Genomic DNA, 18,779 nt, shown 5'->3' with positions numbered 1-18,779 from the left:
ATTCAAATAAATTATAGATTGTGCTGAGACACGGTAACGTTCACACAGGAAATCATCAGGAAATGATAAAATGTCCAAACGCGCTCTAATCACTCTCTCCCGGCGGAGAGCTCTGCGGAGAATTTGGGCTTCAACATCTACTGGCTCTTCAAGGAAGTGGCACGCCATGTCTGACACTTCCTACAGTCAGGTTTCCGACAAAGAGGCGGAGACAGTCAGGGTTAGTTGAAGTAAACCTGCTAGGGGGCAGGTTAGCTTCACGGCGTGTGTCGTCATAGTAACTCGCTCAGGCTTCATCTGAACTCGCTTTGTGAAACCGAAAACCCAGAGTTTTCGTTAACTCAGGGTGTACTTACTCAGAGTTTGCACTAAACCGGCTTCCTGAAACAGGGCCCTGCAGGGAAACAGCAGAGGCAGCCATCAACACAACTCCCACGGGCATACACGACCTGCACGACACTACACTAGACACCAGAGGTGTGGACTCGAGTCACGTGACTTGGACTTGAGTCACGTGACTTGGACTCGAGTCACGTGACTTGGACTCGAGTCACTCGAGTCACGTGACTTGGACTCGAGTGACTCGAGTCACGTGACTTGGACTCGAGTCATTCATTTTATGACTTTAGACTTGACTTGAAAAAATGTTGTAAGACTTGTGACTTGACTTGAACCTGTTTACTTGAAAAGACTTGATATTTTACCCAAATCTAAAATTTAACATACATATCATATAAAAAGTGCGGACCATTAATTCTCTTCATTCATTCTTACCACACTCCGTACGTATGTGAGCGTGAGCTGTAGCACAGCCAATCAAATTAACCAGATTTAAAAAAACGCTCGAGCCAAAAATGCTCCCAAGAGTAATTTCTTTCAGGTACATAAACTACGAAGTAGTAAACAAAAAACAAAATGCAACATACAAAACATGCAAGAAGAGAATCACAGACGGAGATGGAACAACTTCCTACTTGGTCCGACATTTGAAGTTGCATAAAGAACGGTAGGTGCTGCCTTTTTTAGCTACGACGAGATAGCGACTTAGCTAACTTCATCTTATTAGCAGATGTTCTCCGGGCTACGTTGATGACACTGTTTGGCTTTAACATGTATGATATGTTTGTCATGCTATTTTAAATCCGGTCCTACGAGCGCATCCAAGAATAACGTGCAACTTGTTAGCTCAGAATTGAATTGAATGGTGAGCAGGGTCCGTTTCAGAAAGTGGGTTTTGTAGCTGTACTCAGGGAAGAGAGGTTCTCCCCGTCTCCTCCCCATCATGGTTTAGACTGACAAATATTTATTTTGCATAATGTCTGAGCCAGGGAAATGTTGTTTTGGTTAGAAAATCTGGCCCACCTCAGTGTGTAATTGAGTAGTCCTGCTATACATGGCCTTTTTCTTCTGTCTTTTATGTCAATACATCAAATAAAATACAAATTGACTACGATGACCTGGATGACTGAGAACCTTCACAGACATGTTGTATATATGAAATTTATGGGGGACCACAAGAACCAGGCGCATCGAAATAAAGAATTCTGTGCTTAAATCATGAATTGCAGAATAAATTTGTAAATTCATTTTTGAATTCCATGTTAAAAAACTGATTTTTAAAATGGTGATTCCACTCCTCATTTCAATCCCTTCACTGTTGATCACAGATTAGCTCAGGGATTAACATTTGGATTAGCAGCTGGATTTGCAACTTTACTTTAAAAATCCTGCTGCATGTAAAGAGCTCTCTGACCGGTTGGACAGACACAGGCCGGCTGCCTGGATTTCTCCTCACTTCTTGTTTGTGCTGACAGCTTTGCCCTGCTTAGAAGTGTGTGTGTACAAAGGCCGCTCAGCCTCAGGATTTACACTCGGCCCGACACGCATGTGAAGAACAAAGAGACCCTGCAGCAAAGCAGAACCTCTGGCTGTGTGCCTGTTTATTATTTCAGTATAGATGATGGAATATGACCAGTCTGCTGTCAGCCTGCTCCTCTGGCAGCGCCTCTCTGTGCTGCCCCCTGCTGGCTCTGGTCATTACTGACTGAGTCCTTGCTGCCACTTTATTAGGTACAGCTTGCTAACACAGCCTCAGACCTGCTTTGAATCTTCATGGCTCAGATTCAGCGAGGTGCTGGAAACATCCCTCAGAGTCATGTGATCAGTGACGTCTGCTTCAGCACCGACAGATAAATAAATAAATAAATACATTTGTATTTATATAGCACCTTTCAAGACAGAATCACAAAGTGCTGCACATAAGATTACAAGTCATAAAAAGATTTAAAAAGAGAAAATAAAACAGGCAAAAAAATTAACCAAAGCAGTTTTAAAAAGGTGAGTTTTGAGTTGTTTTTTAAAAACAGCTGCTGAGTCCACAGTTCTTAATGTTTGGGGGAGAGAGTTCCACAGTCTCGGGGCCACAGTGGCAAAAGCTCTACCACCCTTAGTCCTCCTCTTAGTATTTTTTAAAGCAAGTAAGCCCTGATCAGATGACCTCAAAGACCTGCTGGGGACATCGGGCTGTAGCAGATCAAAGATGTAGGCTGGTGCCAGTCCGTGCACAGCTCTGTAGGTCAAGACCAGGATCTTAAAATTGACTCTAAATTTAACAGGAAGCCAGTGTAACTGAGATAACAACGGTGTCACATGTGAGTACTTGGAGGATTTTGTCAAAAGCCTCGCTGCAGCGTTTTGCACAACCTGCAGACGATCCAGAGAACCTTTGCTTAGACACACCAGGAGACACCAGGAGATGCCGGACTAGAGCAGATACTGAAGGACCCGTCCCATCCTGGCAACAAACTGTTCCAACTCCTGCAATCTGGTAGAAGGTTCAGCATCATCCGGGCAAGGACAGAGAGACTCAAGAGGAGCTTCTATCCCCAAGCCATCCGTGCCCTAAACACACACACCCGCCCTCTCACATCATCTATAACTGACTGAGACAGGACTCTCTTCCAGACACTAAACCAAGGCACAATGTACATTTCAAATGTACATTTGAAATGTACATTGTGTACCCCCCCCATTTTTGCACATGTCGAGGAGCGTGTCAGGCTACATTTCACTGTGTGTTATACTTGTATAACTATGCATGTGACAAATAAAGAACCTTGAACATAAACAGCAAATTACAATAATCCAAGCGTGACGAAATAAATGCATGTATAGCAATCTCCAGTTCAGAGCGAGATAAAATCGGGCTTAGCTTAACCACATTTCTTAAATGATAAAAACAAGACCGAACCAGAGATTTCACATGCCCATCCAATGTGAGACTCGAGTCAAAGGTGACACCTAAATTCCTGATAGAGGATTTAACACAGAGTGAGAGAGGACCGAGGGCTTTCACTATCTGCGATAGAAACCTATCAGGGGCGCATACGAGGACTTCGGGTTTCCCCTCGCTGAGTTGGAGGAAATTTGCAGCCATCCAACGTTTGATCGAATCTAAGCAATCATTCAGACGCTGAAGCTTAGATAAATCCTGGGGCTTAAAAGAAACGTACAACTGTGTTTGGGGAGTGCGACTGTGTGTGCAGTGTCTATTTGTGTCTGTCTACATGTTGGGTGAGTGCCGAGTATTTGGTGGTGCATATGGGGTGGGAATGCACGTCTGTGTCCGCGTGTGCCTGTTCGTCTGTGTCTATATGTCAGGTTGGGTCTTAGACTCGACCTCTCTGGGAACATCTCAGGCCCTCTAAAGTACGGAGGCCTATCCCCCCTCACCACACTCCCTGCCGGTGGCTGATGCCCTCAGACGTTGGTGTGTTGGTGGTCCTTGTCGTCTGGGGCTGGGCGCTCATGTATGTACCGGCTCACTCCTGGTGGCCGATTGGCGGGGCCTGGCGCCTGTGGCCCGGCTGGGCTCCTTCCGGGGGGTGGGATGCCCTCAGGCCTCTGGCCTCTGGGCCTGAAGCTCGGTCCTCTCTGGCACAGCTGGCTGCCGGCAGAGCCCGCGGGCACGCCACTGCAACCCCCTCTGGCCTCTGCTCCGTAGCTGTGGGGTGACCTCTCCTTTGGAGCTCTACTCAGCTCTTCCCAGGAGGGTGGCACGGTTCCCCCCCTTTGGTGGTCCTCCTCGGGTCCTCGTACTCTGGGGCCTCTGGATATCTGGGGCCTGGATCTCCTCCATACCTTCTTCATACCCTGGTGGACGGGGCTGTGGCCCCCCCACACTCCCTAGCAGATCATTACATGGAGAAACCTTTGGAATGCAAGCATGCTGATCCACACAGGTATGCACACAGGTGTACACACGGGTGTTCACAGACGTGGACTACAGCTTTCTTGGCTGCTGCCTCAAAGCACACTGTGCGCTGTCTATCTTGCGTGCTGCACAATATCGTTTAATATTTAGTATCTACTGCTAGCTAGTTTATTGTGATGGTGCTGTTTTTTTATTATGTTGCTCTTTGTTGTTTGCTTTCTCTTCTGCTTTTTTTCTCCATACAGGTGATCCAGGTGTTTTGTTTCTTTTTCTTTCTTTCTTCCCCCCTTCTCACCGTCTCTTCTCCCCTTTGGTTTTCTTTCTCTCCCTCTCTTTCTTTCATTCTTTCCCCCTGTCCTATCCCACAGTCATGTCTGTCCCGTTTGTAGCAACTGAAAATAAAATAAATTCATAATTATAATAAAGGTCAATCAAATGGACCAATATGGCAAGGCCATGATGATCCACTTGGTAAAATAAATCCGCTTGGCATCTTTCTTGGCCTTAAGACAACAATTCTGATGGCTATAGATCCAAACGGGACACAAAAAAAATAAAATAAAATAAAAAAGAAACGTACAAGTGAATATCATCAGCATAACAGTGATAAGAAATGTCCTCAAAAGAGCCCATTATATGCTGGAGGCGGAGAAGATAAATTAAAAACAATAAAGGCCCCAAAACTGACCCTTGAGGGACACCATAAGTAAGGGAGGTAGAGGATGACCTAAAATCACAGAAAAGGATCGGTGATGGAGATAAGAGGAGAACCACTCTAAGGCAGTTCCAGATACACCCACCCAATTTTTCAGCCTTTCAATGAGGATGTGATGGTCAACTGTGCCGAAAGCTGATGTGAGGTCCAACATGAGTAGAACAGAGCATTTACCTGCATCATTATTCATCAAGATATTGCTTGAGACCCTAAGAAGGGCTGTCTCCGTGGAGTGAAATCGACGAAAACCGGACTGAAACCATGTTTATGTAGAGCTGCCATAAGTTGCTGAGCCACAACCTTTTCTAGAAGCTTAGTAATTAACGGTAACTTAGAGAGAGGTCTGTAGCTGCTCCAAAGAGAGGGGTCAAGCTGAGGTTGTTTTAAAAGTGGGAGAATAGCAGCGTTTTTAAAATAAACTGGAACTATACCAGATGCCAGTGAAGAGTTGATTAAAGTGAGCACACATGGGCCAATAGACTGGAAGACATTTTTGAATAATGATGCAGGTATAATGTCAAGTGAACAGGAGGATGCTTTCACTGAATTCACTAATTTTACCAGCTCAGGTAGTGAAACAGGAGAGAAAGTATCCAAGATAACGGGCCGGGATGGGGTAGAGATCGAGATAACAGGTGCTGAGTGTGTAAAATTCATTCTCACGTTATGAATTTTTGCGGGTCGTCCAGCCCTGGCCGTGAGGTGTCCCTTATTTATTTTTCAGGGAGTTGGCAACCGTAGATGAACATCATTCAGAGAACAGCTTCCAGCTTCTTTTGTTCTGCTACAGTTTGGATGGATTTGCATTGCAAAGAGACTGAAGTGGATAGGGTCAGGAGGTCAAAGGTCAGAGCTCCTGTGGGTCTGAGGGCGGCCTCACGCTGGAGAAGGATGAAGGAGTCTGACCTGAGCCAGTGTTGGACATGAACACATCAGCACTGCTGTCAGTGAGCCTAACGACAGCCGTTAGCATCATTTCAGTGTTTCAGTCATAAAAACACTTCCTGTCACTGTGGTGGTTACAGTGACATCATGCAGTTTGTGCTTTGGCTGAATATTACACAGCTTCACTCCATGTACACCTCACGATGAAGAACAAGCTTCGAGGGCAATCAATCTCTCCCTGAAGAGAAAATGCAGTTCGAGAGCAACTGCGTCGACTTCAAGACTCAACAATGTGAACACACAGCAACACTGCCCTGAACCTTACAGGGTTCAGCAGCATGTACACATGCCATAGTGGATGGAAGCATGCGCTCCCAATCACAAGCTGGGAGGTTCACCAGCGACATCAATGTGTGTGAATGGACTTGAGAAGACTGTCTCAGTTTCACATTTGCTATACTGGGAACTGAAATGGCAGAGACTGAAAAGAGTGAAAGACAAAAGGCAAAGCTGAAGAAGAACGGCCCACTGGGCCTCTGACACGCCACCACCGTGAACTGCTGCCGATGCAGGAGAGAGACAGAAGCTGTGAGAAGTGGGGAGAAGAGAGCATGGAGGTCTGCTGTTGTTAATGTGAGAACACATGAACATTGGGCTGGAAAACTGTGGCCGGCTGTCTTGTGGAGGTTGAGTCCGTAGGATCACAACAAAGGTGAAACTAAAACACACACAAACACACATAAACAGAGAAATGTGAAGGAAAGGCAGCTTTGAGGACAAAGCCCTGCTGAACCTGCAGCTCCACTGCACACACAGCCATTAACCTGCCTACTAACACACACACATGCATTGAACCTGCCTACTAACACACACACATGCATTGAACCTACCTACTAACACACACACATGCATTGAACCTGCCTACTAACACACACACATGCATTGAACCTGCCTACTAACACACACACATGCATTGAACCTGCCTACTAACACACACACATGCATTGAACCTGCCTACTAACACACACACACACACATGCATTAAACCTGCCTACTAACACACACACATGCATTGAACCTACCTACTAACACACACACATGCATTGAACCTGCCTACTAACACACACACATGCATTGAACCTGCCTACTAACACACACACATGCATTGAACCTACCTACTAACACACACACATGCATTGAACCTGCCTACTAACACACACACATGCATTGAACCTACCTACTAACACACACACATGCATTGAACCTACCTACTAACACACACACATGCATTGAACCTACCTACTAACACACACACATGCATTGAACCTGCCTACTAACACACACACATGCATTGAACCTGCCTACTAACACACACACATGCATTGAACCTACCTACTAACACACACACATGCATTGAACCTACCTACTAACACACACACATGCATTGAACCTACCTACTAACACACACACATGCATTGAACCTACCTACTAACACACACACATGCATTGAACCTGCCTACTAACACACACACATGCATTGAACCTACCTACTAACACACACACATGCATTGAACCTACCTACTAACACACACACATGCATTGAACCTGCCTACTAACACACACACATGCATTGAACCTGCCTACTAACACACACACATGCATTGAACCTGCCTACTAACACACACACATGCATTGAACCTGCCTACTAACACACACACATGCATTGAACCTGCCTACTAACACACACACATGCATTGAACCTGCCTACTAACACACACACATGCATTGAACCTGCCTACTAACACACACACATGCATTGAACCTGCCTACTAACACACACACATGCATTGAACCTGCCTACTAACACACACACACACATGCATTAAACCTGCCTACTAACACACACACATGCATTGAACCTACCTACTAACACACACACATGCATTGAACCTGCCTACTAACACACACACATGCATTGAACCTACCTACTAACACACACACATGCATTGAACCTACCTACTAACACACACACATGCATTGAACCTGCCTACTAACACACACACATGCATTGAACCTGCCTACTAACACACACACATGCATTAAACCTGCCTACTAACACACACACATGCAGTGAACCTGCCTACTAACACACACACACATGCATTGAACCTGCCTACTAACACACACACATGCATTGAACCTGCCTACTAACACACACACATGCAGTGAACCTGCCTACTAACACACACACATGCATTGAACCTGCCTACTAACACACACACATGCAGTGAACCTGCCTACTAACACACACACATGCATTGAACCTGCCTACTAACACACACACATGCATTAAACCTGCCTACTAACACACACACATGCATTAAACCTGCCTACTAACACACACACATGCATTGAACCTGCCTACTAACACACACACATGCATTGAACCTGCCTACTAACACACACACATGCATTGAACCTGCCTACTAACACACACACATGCAGTGAACCTGCCTACTAACACACACACATGCATTGAACCTGCCTACTAACACACACACATGCATTAAACCTGCCTACTAACACACACACATGCATTGAACCTGCCTACTAACACACACACATGCATTGAACCTGCCTACTAACACACACACATGCATTGAACCTGCCTACTAACACACACACATGCAGTGAACCTGCCTACTAACACACACACATGCATTGAACCTGCCTACTAACACACACACATGCATTGAACCTGCCTACTAACACACACACATGCATTGAACCTGCCTACTAACACACACACATGCATTGAACCTGCCTACTAACACACACACATGCATTGAACCTGCCTACTAACACACACACATGCATTGAACCTGCCTACTAACACACACACATGCATTGAACCTGCCTACTAACACACACACATGCATTGAACCTGCCTACTAACACACACACATGCATTGAACCTGCCTACTAACACACACACATGCATTGAACCTGCCTACTAACACACACACATGCATTGAACCTGCCTACTAACACACACACATGCATTGAACCTACCTACTAACACACACACACATGCATTGAACCTGCCTACTAACACACACACACATGCATTAAACCTGCCTACTAACACACACACATGCAGTGAACCTGCCTACTAACACACACACACATGCATTGAACCTGCCTACTAACACACACACATGCATTGAACCTGCCTACTAACACACACACATGCAGTGAACCTGCCTACTAACACACACACATGCATTGAACCTGCCTACTAACACACACACATGCAGTGAACCTGCCTACTAACACACACACATGCATTGAACCTGCCTACTAACACACACACATGCATTAAACCTGCCTACTAACACACACACATGCATTGAACCTGCCTACTAACACACACACATGCATTGAACCTGCCTACTAACACACACACATGCAGTGAACCTGCCTACTAACACACACACATGCATTGAACCTGCCTACTAACACACACACATGCATTGAACCTGCCTACTAACACACACACATGCATTGAACCTGCCTACTAACACACACACATGCATTGAACCTGCCTACTAACACACACACATGCATTGAACCTGCCTACTAACACACACACATGCATTGAACCTGCCTACTAACACACACACATGCATTGAACCTGCCTACTAACACACACACATGCATTGAACCTGCCTACTAACACACACACATGCATTGAACCTGCCTACTAACACACACACATGCATTGAACCTGCCTACTAACACACACACATGCATTGAACCTGCCTACTAACACACACACATGCATTGAACCTACCTACTAACACACATACATGCAGTGAAGATCAGCTTGTTATCTGTCGTCAGTGTTAAAATTGTGCAGATTTCACAGACACTTGTTATCAAACGCTGAGTGTATCCACTGCTGACAGTTAACTCTCTGGGTTGCAGGACAACAGTTTAACTTTTGTGGGAAAAATTCTGGTTTGACCAATCAGTGATCAGACAATAAGTTTAGTTGTTGATATAGTAAATTGTCAAATACTTTCTGCTTGATTGGTGCAGCACAAGTAATTTACTGTATGAAGTAAATTCTCTTTTGTCATAACATGTTGAACACGCATCTCTGTTGTCCTGTCAGCTTAGTGGGTTAATAGCTGATATGCAAATTAGCTGATTGTTACTAGGGAAGGATGACTGGATTATAAAAGAAGTGAATAAGATGTAGCAGAGGGTTGAGTTTCCTGTTTCTGATGTGTGGCTGAAGCTTGCACCCAGATATACACTCTGATTACATGAGACCAAACCTGTTTTGTGAAATACCTGACAGCATGTTACACGTTTTGTGTTTGGGGAAGAAAATTCACATTCCAGTGATAAAACATTGATATGAAGTGTTAGGAAGCTTTTAATGGTGAACATTAGTGATGTTTGAACTGTGCAGCTGCTCATAAAGAAAGTGTGTGTTTAGCAGGTGGAACTAGGTCAGTTGGCCCCAGACTTTCCAGAACTGTGTGATATTCTGGAGCACTTGTGGGCAACCAGTAAATACGATGTGGGGAAAATGAACAAAACAAAAAGACTCTTAAGCCTGATTTCAGACCATGTAAGCATCAGTTGTTAATTAAAGCCAGAAGCAGTGACTGCATGGCAGGTTCCAACCCCTACAGCCTGTTATTTCACCTGAAGGCAAAACTTTTCCTTTTTCTGGTAGATTTTGGGGTTTTTGTTTTAGTCCCGGGCTGATTCTGCCAGTTAGGTTTAGGTTGTTTTTCTTTTTTCTAAGAGAAAGACTGGGTTTTTTTTACACTTAGACATGTCCTGAACCGGGCCTAATATGTTTTTTTGTTTGGTTTTTTTGTAACAGTGCACTTAGGAAAAAACCTGCCAGGTATCGCCCCTCTGGGGTGATATTTTGTGTGTTGATGATTTAAAAGCAGGCCTGCAAGATGGGGGGCAAAAGCGCTATAAAATACTTTAATTGAGAGCAAATATAAGGTGAGTTTCTCTAGATTACAATTGGATTCTGAGAAAATTCACCTACCTGCCCACATGGAGAAGATATATATAAATCTTATAAAGTTTGTATCTGTCTTGTGAAACTTGTATGAAAAGCATACAAGAGTGAAAACAGATATAAGATCCCTTAAAAAATTATATAATGAAACTTGTATGTTTTGGATACTTACTAAAACAATGTATGAAAGTAATGAGAAAGTGGCCACTTTCATGAGTAATCACATATAAGTTTTTACTATTTCTTTTCCGTATGGGCAGGACGTTGACCATATTAGATGGTAAATCCTGTGTTTAAAAGGATTGTAGTGATTCAATCCATTTCAAAGCAAGAAGAATTGTTTTTGTTTTTGGAATGACGAAATATTGTTGTCAGTGGATACTTAATCTGTGCGCGGTTTTCCACTATCAGCAATGATCCTTATGAATGCATGTGACTAGATGAATGCATGTGACTAGATGAATGCATGTGATTGGTATAAATGCAAGTGCAGAGGACTGTGGCTGAACTGATGATGTGGACTAAATGTGACTGACTTGAAATTGAGACGACAGTAACTATTTTAGAATTAGTCACTTCTAATGCCTAATCCACCCAAACAGTGAAAAGGGTGGATGTGTGTGTGTTTGTTTGCTTGTTTTTGCAGAAGCAGGAGGATGACAGAGACCAGGGGCCCGTTCTTCGTACCTCGCTAAGTAGGTTAGCCGGATTAGATTGTTGACGATTTCGCGTGATCCTGGATCAGTCGGTTCCCCGAAGCTCATCCGGGACTTGCTGTCATAGCAACAGAGCCGTAAGCCTAAACCTGCTCGGGAGCAGGTTTACTTTATGTAAACAGGATTAGATCGCGGCCACTCAGGTATGCCCGCGTCATTCATACGAAAGCAACAGCAATATTCCACCACTGTTTCACCATAAATAAATAACATCAATGTAACTAAAGATAATGCAGCACTTGATCCTTTTATTGATGTCACACAGATACATACAGGTCATTTCCTAAAAAAGGGAAATGAACTATTAACATTCTATTACATGTATGTGATTATTACAGATGTAATTCATATTTCAGAGTAGCAATTGTAAATTACTTCGTGTAATCAAGATGAGAGACCACGGCTATAAAAGCGAAGGTGGATTTGGGAAGCCTGTCGCAGCCATGTCCTGTCCGTATACGCGAGCCACCCATTGAGGAAGGTGCAAGATTGATAAGGAGAGTCCTCAGAATTCAGCGTATATTGCGGGATAGACAGGATCCTTTAGCTCAGCGCGACAGTGTGCTCATAGAGAGATATCGATTTTCCCGTGAGGGTATTATTCACTTAACCAACTTGTTGACGAGGGGGTGCAGGACCACCACCTGTCTTTTTTTCCTCTGCCCTTTTCTTGGTTGCTGTTATAAACAAACAGATTATTCCAGGGTCTCTTTCCAAGAGACTAAAAGCAATATAAGTGATAAATATTACCATTCAGTAGAACATTCTTATATTTCACTTTTACTTGTTCCCATGTTCTAGTGGGTCCTGTTGTGGCTCTAATGTGAAAGGGGATATAATATAACATATTATAATATAATATAATGTAATATAATATTGGATAATATAGTGTGATATGATAAATCTACCCTACCGCCTACTGGTGTTGGCCAGAGGGGCCGATGGCGCGATATGGCAGCCTGGCTTCTGTCAGTCTGCCCCAGGGCAGCTGTGGCTACAACCGTAGCTGCCTCCACCAGTGTGTGAATGTGAGAGTGAATGAATAGTGGCATTGTAAAGCGCTTTGGGTGCCTTGAAAAGCGCTATATAAACCCAATCCATTATTATTGTTATTATTAAATTACTTACGAGTTTGATTTGTCAGCAACTTCCTGCCAGCCCTCTCTCCTTGCTTTTGCAGCCTTTGCAGTGTTCCCTTGCGTTTTAATTAAACTCTGAAACTCCTGAAATCCCTCACTCAAGAGTTCTTGCTCTGCTGCCGAAAAATACCGAGCCGAGCGCGCTCCGTCGACATTTTCGCCGACCAATCAGAGGGTTGCCGATCAATGTTTCCACTATCGATGCGTAGCCCCTTTTACGACACCCAGTGAACTCACATTACTGCGTCCAGCTGTACTAATCGTCAACAGCAGGTGTGTTCGGGGAACCGGATTAGCGAGCTCACGGTTAGCGCGATGATTTGGTCTTGGATGTTTCATTTGATCTTGGATGTAGTGAGCGACGTACGAAGCACAGGGCCCAGAAGAGGAGAGACTTCATGTTTACATGAGTGTGGGCAGACTTAACCCTTAAGCTGCTACTTTTCTGTTTTACTGATTTTGTGTGAAAGAAACTGTTTTTACTGGATGCTTGTTGCTTATGGTAACACACTGTATTGTTGGAAAATGTCAAATGTTAGAAGTTGGCAGAAAACATAGCGGCCTTGAAGAGCGTGCAGAGAAGGCCAGCCCACATCAGCAGCAGTTAAGCCATGCTCTGATGAACGGCTTTCACCCAGCCACTGCTGACTTCATGAGGAAACAAAATTTTAATCAAAACACAGACGAATGCATGAATTGGGCCCGCCATGTGCAGGAAGTCACAAAGCTCTGACCATAGATTTGATTGAGGTGGATAAATGCTAAAAGTAGTGAGGTTGCACCTCCACATGACGACAGGGTGGATGCATCTATGTGTGTTTCTCTGTTTTTAAAGGAGTGGAAAGATGACAGCAACATCCCAGGTTGTGTGCTCATTTAACCTTTTAAATGCCACTTTCTGTGTCTGTGAATTTACCAGCGGAGTGTTATTATGACCTAGTATTGCCAAATGCAGAGGTCACTGTGAGAAAGTGTGTATACACCTGCGTGGCGCTAACATTTACATTCTCTTTTCTACAGCAGAGAGTTCATCATGTGATCTGATCATGTGATTTATAGCAGGACACACAACTGGTTAATGTTTTTTCTCACAGGATTACTGGGTTTATGTGTGAAGGCAACTGTGATTACAGGTTATACATTGGTTATGCAATTACACTATGTTGTTGAGAAAATGTTGGAGAACATGTGAATACAGTGTCAAACATGTTTGAAACCAGTATTACCTCTTTTACAGCAGAGCGTTAACTTTATGATCTTTTTGCAGCACCTCTGGAATCTGTTGATCCAGGAAAAACCTCCAGGGTGCTTCATATGTTTTGCTAATGTTTGTTTCTCTCTAAGAGTGCTCGTGGAGGATTCGGCACAGACACAAACAGACATAAGTGAAATGAAACAGGTTGTGCAGTGACTACAGAACATCTTACTGTTGGGCTCATTATCATATCACTGTTGAGCTCATAGTGTGAAAGCACGTGAGTGACATTACTTAAGAAAAGGTTACGATAGTTTTGATTAAACACATGGGGTGATTCATGATTTGGGTAAATTATGGCAACAATAGTGTTTTTAATTATCTGGGGAAATAAACTGCACATGGCACACTTGTGTCTGTGGTGTGGGATGCCTTATTGCTCCTATGACCCTACAGCTGTTTGCAAGTGTGAAGTTTGTATTTACTCACCCATTTTGCTTTCTATGTAATTGTCTGTGTGGATGCAAACTCCAGGCAGAGCAAAGAGTTAGACCAACTTAACATGACGTGAATACTAATTTTATTCTCTAACACGGGGTTTACAGGGCTGGAGGAGAAGCCCTGATGTTGTCTGAGAAATGATCTAATTAACCTTTTCTTTTGTTATTCTCCTAGTTCTGATGAGTTGACTCATGGGAGGGACCATGTGTCAAAAGGAGGAATTCCAGGTTTAACATGAAACAATACTTTTATTGTTTTCCATGATGATTTTGTCCATGGCTTTTTACTGGGATTTGTGGGATAACAGTTCATTGCAGGTATTAAACCTCTACAGGGCGTAAGTCCATGTTCAGATAAGCTTTTGATGATCTATAAGTAAACTTCACTGAACTGAAAGGAAAATGTGGTTTGATGATGGTTGATATATTTTCCAAATGGTTAGAAGTTTTTCCTTCTAGTAAGGAGATACAGGTGCAGCAGCCAGTGGCGTGTCCAGCGGGGTGGCCTGGGGGGGCACAGGCCACCCCCACAACCAGACTGGCCACCCCAGGTGCCACCCCGAAGCTAAAACAATAAAATTCAATGAAATGTCAAATGTTCGATTATGTTTTCACAGTGAAGCTCAGATATCCGAGGGTAAGTGAATGCAGCATTGGCTTCTGCACTATGAGCATCACGTTAGCAAAGGTAGGAGAGCCAAGCATGAAAGAGGCACCGCAGGAAACAGTTTTTAGGCGAAAGATTAACAGGTTAAGATAGCTGGACAGGCCATCAGCACACCGGGCATTTGCCCGGTGTGCTGATGACTTATTTTATTTATTTTTTTTTGTAACGGCATGAACAATGAGAGGTGGTGGATTCGCCAGATGCAGGCAGATGTGTAAAAATAAGTCAGTTGTTTGGTGGTGGCTATGGCGGAGCTTCCACAGAGGCAACAGGTGGATGAGGGAAGGGGAGGCAGGAGGAGCAGAGACCCGAAGCAGCCGCCAGTCCGAGTGTCAGGTGAACTGAACTTCAGGTAAGAAGTTATGAGCTGCAGTCTATCTGGGTCAGATATGAACCAAGTTTAGGTGGAGTTTATTTTCATTCAAAGTCTTTATGGCTTTAATACCTGGGGGGTCGGTCTGTAGTCAAAATGCCCGATTTTCTGTCCCAGTCCAGCCCTGCAGGTTATACTGGCAGTGTCACCATGCCAGCTGAATGTATTTCATCATCAGCCAGTGTTGTTCTTTATCAATATTACCAAAGTTTACCATAAGGCAGCATAGAAAGTATTTACTTGCTTTCAGGTTTTATTCAAATGTTAGTCTTTTCAGTTGTTTCCCCACTTTTTTCCTGTTTCAAAATCAAACACCAGTTTGTGAGAAGATTATCTTCTTTTTTTAACAGGCAGATAAAGTTTTGCATTGGCTAATTTGACAATTGTTTGTTACAAATGTTCATATTTTAATATTCAAAACTGTTTTTGCCCAAAACATATGTGCACTACATGTCAGTAAAACTACTATGCAAATACTGCTGTCCTTGACTGCTGAATAAACACTGACTGATTGTATCTCTTGTACTTTATCAACGCAGTATCTAAAAACTTTGCACCGTAGTGGTTAAAATCTCATTCTAATAAGAGTTAAAAGTGCATTCGGTTATTAGGTTTACAGGGTTATTTAATTATGGTTAACGGTTGGTAGATTTGTTTTTAACATTATCTGCCAATTACATCTGCCACCCTTCTCCAAATCTGTGCCCCTACCTGGCCCCCCCCAACAAACATTTCTAGACACGCCACTGGCAGCAGCCAGAGTATTGCTGGAAGAAATCATCCCAAGGGTGGAATCTCCAGACTGAGATTGAGACTGGGTGCTGATCAGAAGTCTTCAGAGACCCAGCGAGAACTAGGAAACACTCGTGCCAAGCTCCAACTCAGCGACTGCAGAGCAGACTCTGTGTCAGGGATCAGCGAATGAATGCAGATAACACCTGCTTAAACAACCAATCAGTTTCCCTGGAAAGCTTAGTATGTTTTTAGGTTAAGGAGGTCGTTGGTGTGACGTTAATAATCATTTTATAAATGATATGCATTCACATAACTCTCCGAACATCACAAACTCTGAGCCTGAGTAGAAGTGATTGGAGTAATTATAGCATGCACGTTTTACAGCAACTTGTGCGCATTTTGTAGGGTAGGTAGACTGATTATCTAGCATGTCAGTTCCTGATGCGTACGTGCATTAGGCCCTCATTGTCTGAGTAAAGTAACAATAGTTGTGAGTTCTTTTGACATGTGTACTCAGCTCTGACATGTTGTTTGACACTGTAAAGTAGGATTTTGGGTTCATCACATTTCAACGATTGATTTTGATAGGTCTCAAACATGCTGGAAGCACCTAAAGAATGCGGCTGTTCTTCTAGAGTTAAATGTGGTGGTTTTGGTTTCCCCAATCACTGCTGTGGGGACAGTAAAGATAATTGTAAATGCCTTTGAGAGGGTTTACACTGTGTAAATGGGTCTACAGTAGTAACGAGTACAGCACAATGTACTGACTGATAGAGAGGAAAGATCGATCTCTCTGTTGTAAATGTAGCTCAGAAGTGTTTGATATATGTTGGCTGTGTGGAAATTCATGGCTACTTCTGGGTTTTACCCCAGACTTTGGGAAGCACTAACTTTGAAGTTAGTTTAGGTTTGTGGTATTCACTTAGGTACAGATATAGTCACTGTCCTTTATGGCAAACATCTGGACAGGGCAAAGCAAACAACAACATATCTAAACAACAGGTTCTTATGAAAGAGCAGCTTGATGTAACTAAGGGTAAAGTTTTCTTTGCAGATGAACAACAGAGGCTGTTTCATTTTGTATATGGTCTCATATTGTGTTTTCTTTTATGGTATCTGCCATCCTTCAAACAAAGGGTGGAGACTCAGATGGAGCGAAGATGACCATAAAGTGTGAATTTGTTTTTTTCCTTCTGACTATAGGGAGGATGCACATTATGGAATTTCTTTGAGTATGTAATTGTGCTGATGTTCAGTAGTTAGAAAAGAAATCTCCATGTTTTTATGTGATTCTTAATTGTGGCATCACAAAGGGTGGAGTGTGGTGGCGGATTTCTTTTCTCATGTATTAATCACATATTTAATCACATCACATTAGTTACAGTAATATCACTTTCTCACTTTACCATAGTGAGAGCACTCCTGTCACTAGTTTACATGCACGTGGAAAGTTACCACAGGGAGGCCGTTGTAATGGGAGACGTTAAACAGATAGTGGGACTCCTGCTTATCAGGGATGTAACTCTTTAGGTGACGGCCAAGCAGAAAACAAGGTCATAATTCTCTCTGTGAGGGAGGGGGTATAGCCCCCTGTGAGAGGGGGGGGCTATACCAACATGTGAGAGTCTGTGGATGTTCTTTGTCTGTGTGTCTGTATAGAAGATGTGAGGGCGGTGGCCACAGAGATGGTCCTGGTGTTTCACTGGGATGCTCTCTCCACATTGCCGTGTGTTTATTAAACCCACAAATCAAGCTCACTGACTGTGTTGCAGGTTATTGTTAAATTTTCCATAACAACATCAACTAAAGAAGGATTTTTAATTAATTTTTGAATACGATGGAATATTTCAGTTAACCCTTAATGGCTTTGAGGATAAGTGTCCTTTAATTTATGAGGAACATTATCTGTCTCGCTCATGTCTGCGGCGGGCTCGCTTAGCAAGGGTCGAACCTTAGGACCCTTACTGGATACAGACGCCCCAGAATGAAGAGAATATCTATGGTTTTGTAGTTTTTCTCAGGAAATCATCCTTCAGTCTTCCTCAGTTTCTTTAAGTCACCAACTGGACCTGCTTGCTGAGATTTGGTCAAACCTGCAAAAACTGAAGTTTATGTGCGACGTCGTGGCCCTTTTTACACATGAGCTCTGGTTTCCATTTTATCAAGATATTTGCTAATAAATAAATGTTACTGTCAGCTGACCAGGAGGGCAAAGTGGTAGCAATCATGTACAACAATGTGTATAACCTCACACATTTTTCCCAAACTGAAACCAGATCAATGAAGTAGATGCGATGTCAGTGAATAAAGCACAGGGGCAAGTTAAAGTAAAGTCTAATTGATTTATTGGTTTAGGGCTCAGAAAACAAAGAATCACATGTTGAAATTAATGCACAGGAAACATCAAATTAGTATTTCGTCAGGGAGAAAGGACCCAAAATGCAGGACTAAACCCGAAAACACTCAGAGTACGATGCAACAGGGAGCACAGGAAAACACAGGGCTTAAATACACAGGAAGTAATCAGGGAATGGAAACAGGAGGGGAACACACCTGGAAGAAACCACACCCGACGAGACAGGCGAAAC

The 18,779-nt window shown here is 43.3% G+C and overlaps 2 protein-coding genes across 2 annotated transcripts in view; one reads left to right on the top strand and one right to left on the bottom strand.

The window, feature by feature from the left end:
- LOC308396853 (NACHT, LRR and PYD domains-containing protein 12-like) overlaps positions 1–18,779 on the top strand; it is a 227,130-nt gene that overhangs the window by 44,122 nt on the left and 164,229 nt on the right. The gene's annotated exons all lie outside the window — the stretch shown is intronic.
- Positions 1–18,779, bottom strand: part of LOC308396731 (uncharacterized protein) — a 525,219-nt gene that overhangs the window by 496,906 nt on the left and 9,534 nt on the right. The gene's annotated exons all lie outside the window — the stretch shown is intronic.

Source organism: Rhamphochromis sp. 'chilingali', assembly GCF_963969265.1.
Source record: "Rhamphochromis sp. 'chilingali' genome assembly, chromosome: 1".
Taxonomy (NCBI): Eukaryota; Metazoa; Chordata; class Actinopteri; order Cichliformes; family Cichlidae; genus Rhamphochromis; species Rhamphochromis sp. 'chilingali'.
This window is presented reverse-complemented; position numbering and strand designations above follow the sequence as displayed.